The sequence below is a fragment of the Sycon ciliatum genome, chromosome 10 (genome assembly GCF_964019385.1).
Source record: "Sycon ciliatum chromosome 10, ocSycCili1.1, whole genome shotgun sequence".
Taxonomy (NCBI): Eukaryota; Metazoa; Porifera; class Calcarea; order Leucosolenida; family Sycettidae; genus Sycon; species Sycon ciliatum.
Window position 1 is genome coordinate 8,564,244 of NC_088652.1, and position 11,863 is coordinate 8,576,106.

Here is an 11,863-nt window from a genome sequence, read left to right on the forward strand (position 1 = left end):
CTGGGGAAGGACTGTTCCCGTCAGGGGTACCGAAAGGGCCCTCCTCGCAGTTGTCCTTGCCGTCAGGTCCACGTCATGCATGCTCAACTATTTCGCGTACGGGATAGTCGTCTTTGTCGTACGCGACATCGGCGTTTACCGAGTGGCATTGGCACAAAGCAGACCGTTGACGGGGTCACGTGTCAAAAAAGTATCAACAACGTGTCGACTACGTGTCGACCACGTGTATAGCGGTACACTCAGCGGTACACTAATTCTCGTGCCATTCTCGTGTCACAAAACTGGAACATCGAGTACCAGTATGGAAAGGCTTCAGACAGGAAGCCTTTCCAATACACACATCGTCAATTCGTCATGTACAGATTCGACTCGGCAAGAGGTTATGCGATACACGTCATACAGTACGTTTGCCACCCCAAATGTCTCTATTATAGCAATAAAAACTGCTTTATGGCAGTTTTCTAAAAAAAGTTATTGTGTTCTAGTCCATGGACGTCCGGACCCCGTCTAAAAAGTAAGAAATTAACGAAATGTGATAGCCGAAAATTAAAATTTCACACAAAACCTCACAATAATCACAACACTTGAAATGCTGCTTTCAACACTAAACTTGTACTGCACCAACAATTGGCAACATGCATGTCATGTATGCATAGGAAAGAGGATCACGAGGGGAAAAGGTCTTCTACATGTAGCTTTTCATTCTGTGTGTGATTATTGTGAGGTTTTGTGTGAAATTTTAATTTTCGGCTATCACATTTCGTTAATTTCTTACTTTTTAGACGGGGTCCGGACGTCCATGGACTAGAACACAATAACTTTTTTTAGAAAACTGCCATAAAGCAGTTTTTATTGCTATAATTTCTTTTGTTTTTTCTGTCACCAATCAATGGAATGCCCTATATCAATATGTTAATGATGGCCTTCACATCATATCAATACCGTATTATACGCATTGAGGTGCAAGTCTTTTCTTGCAGAAAATGGCACTAGGCTAGCATGTTCTTCTGCAGGGAAACATGTGAGTAGTGATGGACCGTGGTGATACTTTTTTTTATGCGGAGGTCATTCTGTGCATGTTGCTGTTGCAGAATTTCATGACTCTGTCATAAAATTGTCTTGCCTTTCAGATATTTCAGATTTCCACACCCTGGATCAGATTTATTTGAGAAATGTAACCAGGTGCGTGTCGCAGATGTTTTTGTTGATTCTGTGTTTATAATGGTTTATAATCATGGGTTATCGTGATAAGGTCATCCTGCATCATATTGCACTGAAATCGTAATCCTGTTGATGTCGATACAACTTTTGGAAGTAGTTCAATGACTTCAAACTGTTAGTCCACGATTTTCTAAAACAACACAGCAAAGGAGGAACAATAAACATGTATTAAAATGTAAACAAATACATTGCTGAGTCCGACACCTCATTCCAACAACTACACTGATCCTGAGGATAAAAGGGGCAAGGCTATGCTTCGAGGTACTGAGAGATAAACAAGGCACTCCATAAATAATAAAATCTTACACATATTTTGGTGAGTATGAATGATATCCAGTCGAACCTCTTTAGGACGAACACCAAGGGACCGATGGTATTTATTCTGTGAGTTTGTCTTAACCTATTTTATATATATAACCAGTGAATACAATTATTTCTCCAATAGACATACAAATAGATTTCTTCTACAGCGAAAGATTCTAAGCCACACCAACTCGTTGACTAGTCTCGTATGAAACAAATGAGTCACTAGAGAGGTTCTGCAAAACGAAAATGCGTACAAACTTTCGTTCTACGTCATGAAGTGCGAAACCTCGCACGAACTTTGGACGCGAAACTTGCAGGGAACACGAAATGAACTGTCGTAGGAAATTTCGTGAGATCGGGTCATGGCGTACGTGCACTTGGCCCGCGCAAACTACGAAAATGTGCAGAACGCAAAGTTCGTGCAAACATTTGTACACACTTTCGCAAGGACTGTCGCGAAACTTCGTTCGAATTTTCGTTTTGCAGAACCTCTCTACTGAACGTTTCTTTAGCAACATGACGGCAACTGAAACAGCAATAGAGAAAGTACGATACATGTACAGCACATTCTTGCAGGTACTACAAACAGATTGCAGATCGTATTTCTTGCTTTGGCGGCACGAAACTTTATTTGGAGCAGTGCAATCTCGGCGGTACTCACAAATAATAAATCAAACAGCCCCAGACTCGAGTAAACAAATCCAATCACACAAGTACGAGATCTCCACGAGACGAAACTGCACCCATTGGCTTGTTTCGTATGAAGCAAACAAGTTTACTGAACCTCTCCACAATGGAGATTTTCCCTGATACCGTATGCGAATATATTTTGCAAACTCAGTCAATGGGTCCTTGAATCTTTCCCTCCAGATTAGGAACTGCCAACGATAGTATGCCACTGACCAGTGCCTTACTTGTAACGTACCAGTGTACAATGAATATGAGTATTTCGACAACACATCTAACATGAGCCTTACCGTCAAGAAGGTGAACTCGCGTTCTTCGCACACTGTAGACAAGGGCAAAGAGATAAAAATGGATCTAAATCCGAATAAAATCAGCACACGTTTCCGTAAATGAAAGGGTGAGCATAAGCAAATGAATCGAAGGAAACAGGTCAACTCAGAGATCACCTGTCATCGAGTATTCCGTAAAAGGAGGCCTCGGCAGCGGAAAAGCTAAATTTAGAAAGGAGATCCTGTCAGCTTTTCCATTATTTATTGCATTCCGCCCAAAATCAGCACACTTTTCGTAAATGAAAGAGTCAACACAAGCAAATGAATCAAAGGGAACTGGTCAACTCACCTGTCATTGAGTAATATTCCGCGAAAGGAGGTCTCAGCAGCACCGAAACGAAATAAGCCAGGCCAGGAGACGAAATTATCCGAAACAGCTCATACAAGAAGCAGTTCCAAAGAAGGAAGTTCCTCGCGCATGCACATCCGAACACGGACTTCAATTCACTGCAACACAATGTCTGCCGGCTGCCGTGCACGTGCACAGCACGCGGCTACCACCCGTTGGTAGATCTAATACCGAGCACCTTACGTAGAGACTTACGTAGCCTAAGTGAAATACCGAGCACCTTACGTAGAAACTTACGTAGCATAGCGATGTCGTTTTTCCTGCCATGTGAACACAATAATAGAAAAGCTGACAGGATCGCTTTTCTAAATAAGGGGTTTCTGTACCCGCTTTGGGCATTTTGCCACCCCAACTGGCTCCTATGATATGGCGGATTTGACGTTATCGCGTTGGTCTTTGATTGGCCACATTTATTACTGTACGCGATGTATTACTACAAGTACAAGCGATACACCACCGACCCGTATTGGAAAGGCTTCCTGTCTGAAGCCTTTCCATACTGGTACTCGATGTTCCAGTTTTGTGACACGAGAATGGCACGAGAATTAGTGTACCGCTGAGTGTACCGCTATACACGTGGTCGACACTTAGTCGACACTTTGTTGATACTTTTTTGACACGTGACCCCGTCAACGGTCTGCTTTGTGCCAATGCCACTCGGTAAACGCCGATGTCGCGTACGACAAAGACGACTATCCCGTACGCGAAATAGTTGAGAATTGCATGACGTGGACCTGACGGCAAGGACAACTGCGAGGAGGCCCCTTTCGGTACCCCTGACGGGAAGGAGAACTGCAGAAGTCGACGAAGTCGAACAAGGAGGCCCCTTTTCCGTACCCCATACTGCAAAGTGCCATTGATGGATACCTTTTGCACCTGGAACGACCCCTTAAACGCTGTCGCGGCGACTATCCCGTACGCGAAATAGTTGAGAACTGCTGACGTGGACCTTTTGCACCTGGAACGGCCCCGTAAACGCTGTCGTGTCGGCGGAGTGAATGTGCAGGGTACTACAAAAATTGTAGGGTGAAAAGAATTGCTGCAAAGACGTCCCCTCTACTAGGCTCTAGGCCTTTGCCTTTGGAGACATGGCGAACTGAATGCGCAGGGCGAAAAGAATTGCTGTACGTTTCACCTAGAGAAGTCACGTGGAATGTGTACTGGGAATTTCCCCTTCCATATTTGGCCGTTTTCTGCATGCAGTTGATCGATACCCAGCAAATCCGTACGCATTTTCTCTGCGTGTGCCACAACGTAGAGAACCCGATCTCCGCGTAGAAATCTGGAGCCAAAACACGCGAAGCCGTAGACTCTAACCCAGACACCTGCACGTGATTTCTCTACGTTTCACGTATAGCAGAACCTCTCTACTATTTGAACAATTTTAGGGTAGTAGTAGTAGTAGTAGTAGTAGAATTTATTATTTTGATAGGGAAGGCCCTACAGACGTTGCCTAATATAACACTATCTTTCTGGACACACAAATTCGGCTTATGAATGCGCTGACAAACAGCTTCCAAAACTTGTAACTGCAACAGATAACCAGGGAGTAGTACAATACATATTATGGTATTGTACTACTCCCTGCAGATAACCATGACGAGCACGGCACAAAACAGAAAAACAGGAATCAGAATAAGTACGACAACAGTCAGTACGAGGTGATTTGGCTTTTTTTAACATTTGGCATTTTTTAACAAATGTGTAAAATTTGCTTTTCTTCTGGCTGTTTCTCTGCTTCGGATGGCTGTATCGAAACATGGGTGATGGCAAATGAGAGCCAGTTTATCGTAGATGAACATTGACCAGATATTTTGGTGCATATAATTTAATTCTCCCTGACACGTCGGTATAACTAGTAGTGGGTGCTTTGCCATTTTGTGTAAAAAGTGTAAAATGAGCCCCTGAATGGACGAGGAGGGCAGTGAATTGCTTCCGCAGGGCCTTTGGACGACGTCAGGCCGTCTTGCCATCACTAAAGACAGTAATGAAGAACAGAAGGTCAATGAAAACACTCTGTGAGCACGAAAACATGGCTGCGATGCTATGCTACCTATCCAATTCCACCATATAACAGTTACACAGCCACTAGTTACAAATACAAAAACACGGCTTTCGCAGCATACAATGCAGTTCACTCCTCTGTTGACAGATTATTTTTCATCCACTAGCAATCCTTGAAGTGATATCTATCAACTTCAGAACATTGATGACCGACTATCCCAGTTTGTGATGCCATTTTACAAATTTGTTAAAAATGACACACCAATTACTCGAATCCTGAGAATACTATGAAAGTAGGACACGATTCAAGACACTTTCCAAAGTGGGATCATTCCCATTTTTGGACACAACGGGAGTAGTTAGCTATGTGAGGTTTTTGTCTCATGTCAGGTACATGAAAATGGGGTACTAATAGTACCCCATTTTTGCGTTGAAAATTATTTTTGGCCCGGTTTTTTTGCGGATGAAAAAAATGTTGGTTTGGGTCTTAGGACCCCATTTTTTTTTTTTTTTTTTTTTTTTTTTTTAGTGAAAATTATTTTTGGCCCCTTTTTTTTGCGTATAAAAATAATGTTGCCACTGTTATTTTGTACTCCTTTTTTTTCATGTCATTACAAAGAATAATGGAACGAACAGTGAATATCGCAATGGAGTGGAGGAGAAAGGTAGTACAATTCAGTTCTTGTTGTCCTGATTTCATCAAGCTGGTATTGGATGAGAGACCACAAAGTTTACTCTTCGAATACGTGTGAGGATGGATTCACCCATGATCTCTTCCGTGACACGCAGTACGAGGTGGAGTTGTCGGACGCTCTGATGTGCACCAATGGTTCCACCCAGTCAGCAATGGAACTGTCAGTCGACGACCTCCTTTGCACCGCCATCGTGTCAACAGTCGACTCGGGTAATTTGGAGATGAATCCATCGTCGCCGATGTCGATCGTACCAACTCGCACACGAATCCGCGTTACTCTTGTTGCAACGGCACGGAGTTGAACGGCCTTGGTACTACGTCGTACACGCACACGATCAACTCGAGAGACTTCATTCTCGTTCACCTCCTTGACAAGTTGCATTACGTCGCTGGAATCCAAATAGGTTGCATCAGCGAAGAGGTCGATGATGTGTTGAGAGCACGGTTCGTCACGCATGTCACTAAGCTTGTAGAATGAGTGTCTACCATCAGTCCACCTTCGCAGTATGACACCATCATCAGTCTCACTAATAGTTCCGTAGTCCTCCACACCACCGATGACGATTTTAGGAAGGTGCTGTTTCCTATTCTTCACATTCAAGATCAGACTGGTGACCCTGCAGATAATATACTCAGCAGCAGTGAGTGGTGACATATCGAATCTTCTGGGATGTGCTATCATCGGGTCAAGATCCCTGGTTGTCTTGCTAGCACTGAGGCGACGGATTGAGAACTCTTCATTATCGCATGAAAATAAATACCATTTCTCTGCTCTGCACGTCTCAGAAAATGTCCACGCCATTTTAGCTTCTTCACACTGCAAGAAGGAGTCGATAATGAAACTGCCGGTTGAGACTACTTCACCTCGAGGTCAAAGGTCACGCCGCGATGACCTTTGTAAACAAGGCTACGTCTAGACGTCTCAAACAAGACCAAGGGGTCACGCCACGGGGAGGTGGCGACCTTGGAGAACACGATGTGTTTCGAAAGCGGAAAGACGCCCCCCTCCCCGGTCATGGTGAGTCTTTTTTGTTCGGGTTTGGAATCTTTCGACTATGATATCAGATTGAGATGTGAATGCCTTTCTTCTATTGAAAGGTCGATGAGACGGAGGATTTTTCTAGCTTTCTGCTCATATAATTCTTACTCTCATAGTACTTAATTTTCTCATATTTTCAGGGGTGGAAATACGTAAGGCACACGGACCATGGATGCGCACATCATGGAGTGTGCATTGACGTCACAGTGGATTGTAGGATGCATCATGTACCACACAAACACACACACACACATGCACATAATATACATACACTGTGCAATGACATCACAGCGAACTACACGATCGGTGGATGCTATACATATACGGAATTCCGTGGTCTCTTCTCATACAGAGAGGGTAGAGAGGAATTCAAAAGGAATCTTGGAAAGAGGACTCAACTGTCAATAGAGCGATATTCCCCGCTCGGAGCACGAATATTCCCCGGGTCTTGCGGCAGAGTAAATAAGGGAGATGTTAGTGCTGATCACGCTCTATTTGGGATAGTACATGGGATAAATGGATTATACCATTCGTACTCTGTGCATACCGTACCCATTATATTTTCAATTGTGCTGATGCACTCGTGAAATTGTCCAGCAGTATACCCCTCATACTCATGCGATAATTCTCATGAACGCCATCAGCTTGTACATAGCACTCAATCATTTCATTTGTATTTTTCGATATGAGTATCATTGTGAATCATGATCTAAGACTGTTCACATCCTTCTTTGTGAGCCAGGTATTGAATTTATTATCTGTGTAGCCTTTCCATTGCACAAGACGTTGATCCTTGTTGTATTTTAACACCTTGTCGAATCTCAAACCGGTCTCTCTGGCGTGTTGCAGTTCTGCTTCGTAAAACGATCCGATGATGGGTTCTCCCATCAGATCACGAATCCTGTAGGTGTGTGGTGATGTTGATAGGATTTCATCCACCCCGAATACTTCCTCCGTCCAGTTCGCAGTGTAGCCCTTCTCGAAATGACGTTTAGATACGGTTAGGCGCACCTCGTCACCCACTTGGAACTTAGGTTTTGACTGCAGGGGGTCTTGTTGATTTGCATCTTTTGGTATTCTACCGTTCGATGCTTCGTTAGGTGTCATCCCAATGCTTCTATGCTTTGACTGGTTGTAGCGGTCTAGTAGATGAGGTAGGACGTTGAGGTACGTGTTCGTGGATTTCTCTGTAAAGTGACGCCACATTCTTGCCTTCAACGTTCTATTGAAGCGCTCGACCACCACCGCTTTACCCTCGTTATGGGTGCTGTACATGATGACGTTGTGTTGTGATAACCATCGTTTCATGGGGGCATTGTAGAATTCCTTGCCTTCGTCTACCCAGAGTTTTAGCGGTGTCCTTCCGGATGTACTGACAATCTTATCGAACGCATCTCTCACGGCGGTACCCGTCTTCGATTTCAAAGGCATTGCCCAGGCATAGCGGCTGTATAAGTCGATGACTGTTAGCAGGAATTTGATGTTCTTATTGCTTCGGGCAAACCGTTGCATATCCACGAGATCTGCACTCCATATATGGTCAATTGCTCTGCTCTTCACCTTGCGTCTTTTGAAATGCACTCGTCTGGGCTTGTGCAATTCGTTAGCCAGTTTCGTGTGGAACTGTGCGGGTTCTGTCTTCTTCTTCCGTCTTCCATCATGAATTGCCTTTTGCACTTTGTTGTCCCAAAAGGCTCCAGCACCTTCCAGGGCACCTGAAATGAGAACCAGTTTATCGTTTTCCAGCTTTTCGTCATCATCAAAGACTCTTCGGAAAATTCGAAGTGCTTCATCCAGACCATATTTGGAAAATAGCTTTCCCATCAATATGGCATACCATCCACATACTGCTGTGCTTCTGTCTTGAACGGCTTGGGTGTTGGTGATGATCTTACAGTCTGCGTAGGCTTCTTTAAAGAAATCGCACAGTGCAGGTTCAGTGTAATCTTGCTCCATAGTGTATAGACTGCGTCCGAAACTGTCGAAAACCAGGATCACGTTTTGCTCGCGACACACCGTCAACCAATGATGTCCGCCTTCCGTTGCATCGTACACCGGTAGAACGTTGTCGGTGTTGACGATACAAAAGTCTCCATTGTTCAAGGGTGGCAAGAGGTCGTAACTCGTGCAGCCCACGAACCCTCCGACACCATTCAATCTTCCTTTGATATCGGCACTGCTGAGAGGATAGTCCATTCTTGATCATAGCCTGAAAATATTTGGCACGTGATCACATGGAGCGTCCGCTCAGGATATCCTTGATGATACGAGTGATCCTGCTTTTGTCCTTCAGCACCTGTTGAATGAATGATGCATCGTCCACCATCACCTTTTGTGCTCTGATCATGAAATGCTCGGGATGGATCAATTTTGCTTCTGTTGTTCTACCATAGGTGGAAGTCATATCGTTGAGATCTTGAAACTTAAGCTGTGATCCCGGTATAGCTATCACAAGGGTGGTTAGTTCCTGAATCTTTCGTTCTGATCGAAGGAACCCATCGACGTGTTTGTTGATTCCCATGGCACCTGCTATGGATGCAAACGGGTACCTGGACATGTAGATGCGATTCGTCTCGTTGACCAGAGTAGTGTAGTCGTTCATCGTCTGCGTCTTCAGGGCATCCGCAGCCGCTTCCACCCGACTCCTGAACCTCAGGCGATCTTCATCGTAGAGTTGCAGCAGTTGTGATCGGCTTGTGAAATAGTTGCTCTTCAAAAAGGTCACCGGTATATTTGTATGCCGGAGGAAACTGTCCAGGATTTGCAGGATCCATCGGTCAAATTCATGATCTTGTAGTAGATTGAAAGGCACCGATGTTAAAGGTGCCTTTCTCTTCTTCCTGACATCTGAAACGGAATCGCGAACTTGATCGGTAGTGGAATCATAGTTGAGTATGTTGGATGCAATCACATTTCTCACAGACGGGTAACTGATGTGATCGGGATTGTTTTTGAAGTGGGTGTCATATAGACGCTTTACTCGCGGATCGGCTTGCAGTTCCAACAGGGTGGAGGTGCTCAAACTGTGATCTGGTACTTGGGAAAGAACTTTCTTAACGCTTTTCAAGTATGCATTGTAGTTATTACCTCCTTTTTGCCGCATGAGTGGTGGTATACCGAGAACTTCCCACGAATTTGCTCTCTTCTTAATGATGTGTTGAGGATGTTTCGTCATAAACTGCAAGGTTTGCAACCTTTTACGCTTGGGTATCGAGAAGGATCCCTTTCTGGGTCCCACTCTTTGTATACTACTCGGTAGCCCATTTGAGAATTTCACCGTAAGATGCTCCATTCTTATTCATGATTGGAATTTTTTTCAATGTTGCGGCTAACTTTTCGGCTAACTTTTCGGCTAACTTTTCGGCTAACTTTTCGGCTAACTTTTTGGCTAACTTTTCGGCTAACTTTTCGGCTAACTTTTCGGCTAACTTTTCGGCTAACTTTTCGGCTAATTTTTCGGTTAACTCTTCGACTAATATCGTACACACACACACATCAACGAGGGGTTTATTCAAAAGTCACCTTTAATGCAGTGTCTTCGCAATACGTGTAGTACTGATTAGAAGAGCAATCAATGGTTAGGATAGGTCTGCGACACACCGCCAATAACTTCTCATACAATCTAAAGATAATGGATGACTTCGTGCACAGACCACCAAACAGAGTATTGAGATAACGCTTGATATTGCTTTTATCAGTGAAGCGAAATAGATACATAAAGTTTGCATTGATCTTCATGTCCTTAATGTTATCAAAGCTCTGAGAGAGAAAGAACACGTTCAACTTATGATGATGACTGTACATGGTGAAGAACTTGTAGAGACACTCTCTTTGACTGCCGTGCTTCAAACCCATCACTCTAATGTCATCAATGATCACATAGGTGTTAGGCTGGAGATCCATGTCTTCGATGCACTCGGGCATGGTGCTGTAATGCTTGAAGGATTTGAGGTTTGGGAGACGATACTGATCGGCCGGCGTGTTGGAGATGACTACTATACGCTCAGGTTGCACACGTTTCAGGAGCTTGATGAGAAAGTAGGATTTACCCATGTTGCTCTGTCCCAGAAACAATACGTTTTGACCCCAGGATTTCAGGGCAGGAATGATTTCCGTGAACCAATCCTTAGACTCGAACTGAAGACCAGGAATGTGCAGCTTGTGTCGAGCAGTGGCCGTGCTCGGAACATCGTCGTTCCTTACGGGACTAGTCTTTTTCTTCCTCCCGATTTCCTGTCCAAGGAGCGAGATAAAGTCCATGATCAGATGTTGTAGGATGGACCGATGTGAGCGGAACTCATAGAAGACGGTTCTGCACTGTTAATGTTCTGTCGAATTTTTTGAGCAAATGGAGTTTCAGGACGGGTCAGTGATCTACGAGGTGCAGACAGGAACGATGAGGCTTCGTCGAGGGCCCGATGTCCTAGTTTTTTGAACAAGGTCCTTCCTTGTTTCTTTATTCCTCGTGCACTGCGGCCTTTGGAGCGAATTTGACGAGCTGGCTTCTTGGTTTTTCGAGGTGCACGTTGTCGAATTTTCTTCGGAGCGTGACGACGACGACTTTTAGTGCGCTTCATGGTACCTGTTGAGCTTCCCTTCCTCACTCCTCTACCGAATATTTTATCCATTACGTTGTCACCTAGTGATGCCATGGTACCCATGGCCAAGGGAGCAGCCAGATTCGTCAGGAGTGGTATGGCCTTGGCGGCTAATCCTGGTGGAATGGCTAGACCGCCTCGGTGCATGGCAGGATTGTAAGCCGTTTTCATTTGTGCTTCCACGATGTCTCCGGGCTCTCCTCTCCCCAAAAGCATGGGAAGAAGTGTCATTCCTGCCATGGCAGCCAGGGGTCCAAGTCCACCGCGTTGCATGTCATCTTGTTTTGTCATGGGTTCCGCCATCTGTTTGTCCAGCTCCTCGGGTCCAGCACCAATAAGGTTTTTCCAGAAGCTCTTTTTCCAGAAGAATCCACCGTGTTGTCGACTCGATGTTTTCAAATCACCACCGTAGACACGATGTCTGGTCTCCAGGTCACCACCTTCCATGATGCCCTTTTACTACTAGGTCGGAATTAATTCATACAACTTCGGCTTTGATACCTTCATCTTTGCTCATGGTGTACAAGTACTTGTCCATGCAGAGAAGGTTGACTTTGATCGAGGCACCATTTTCGCTAGGTCTCCTCACGGGGGCGTTTGTCACGTCGCTAAATTGATAGTCGATGGACAGATTTC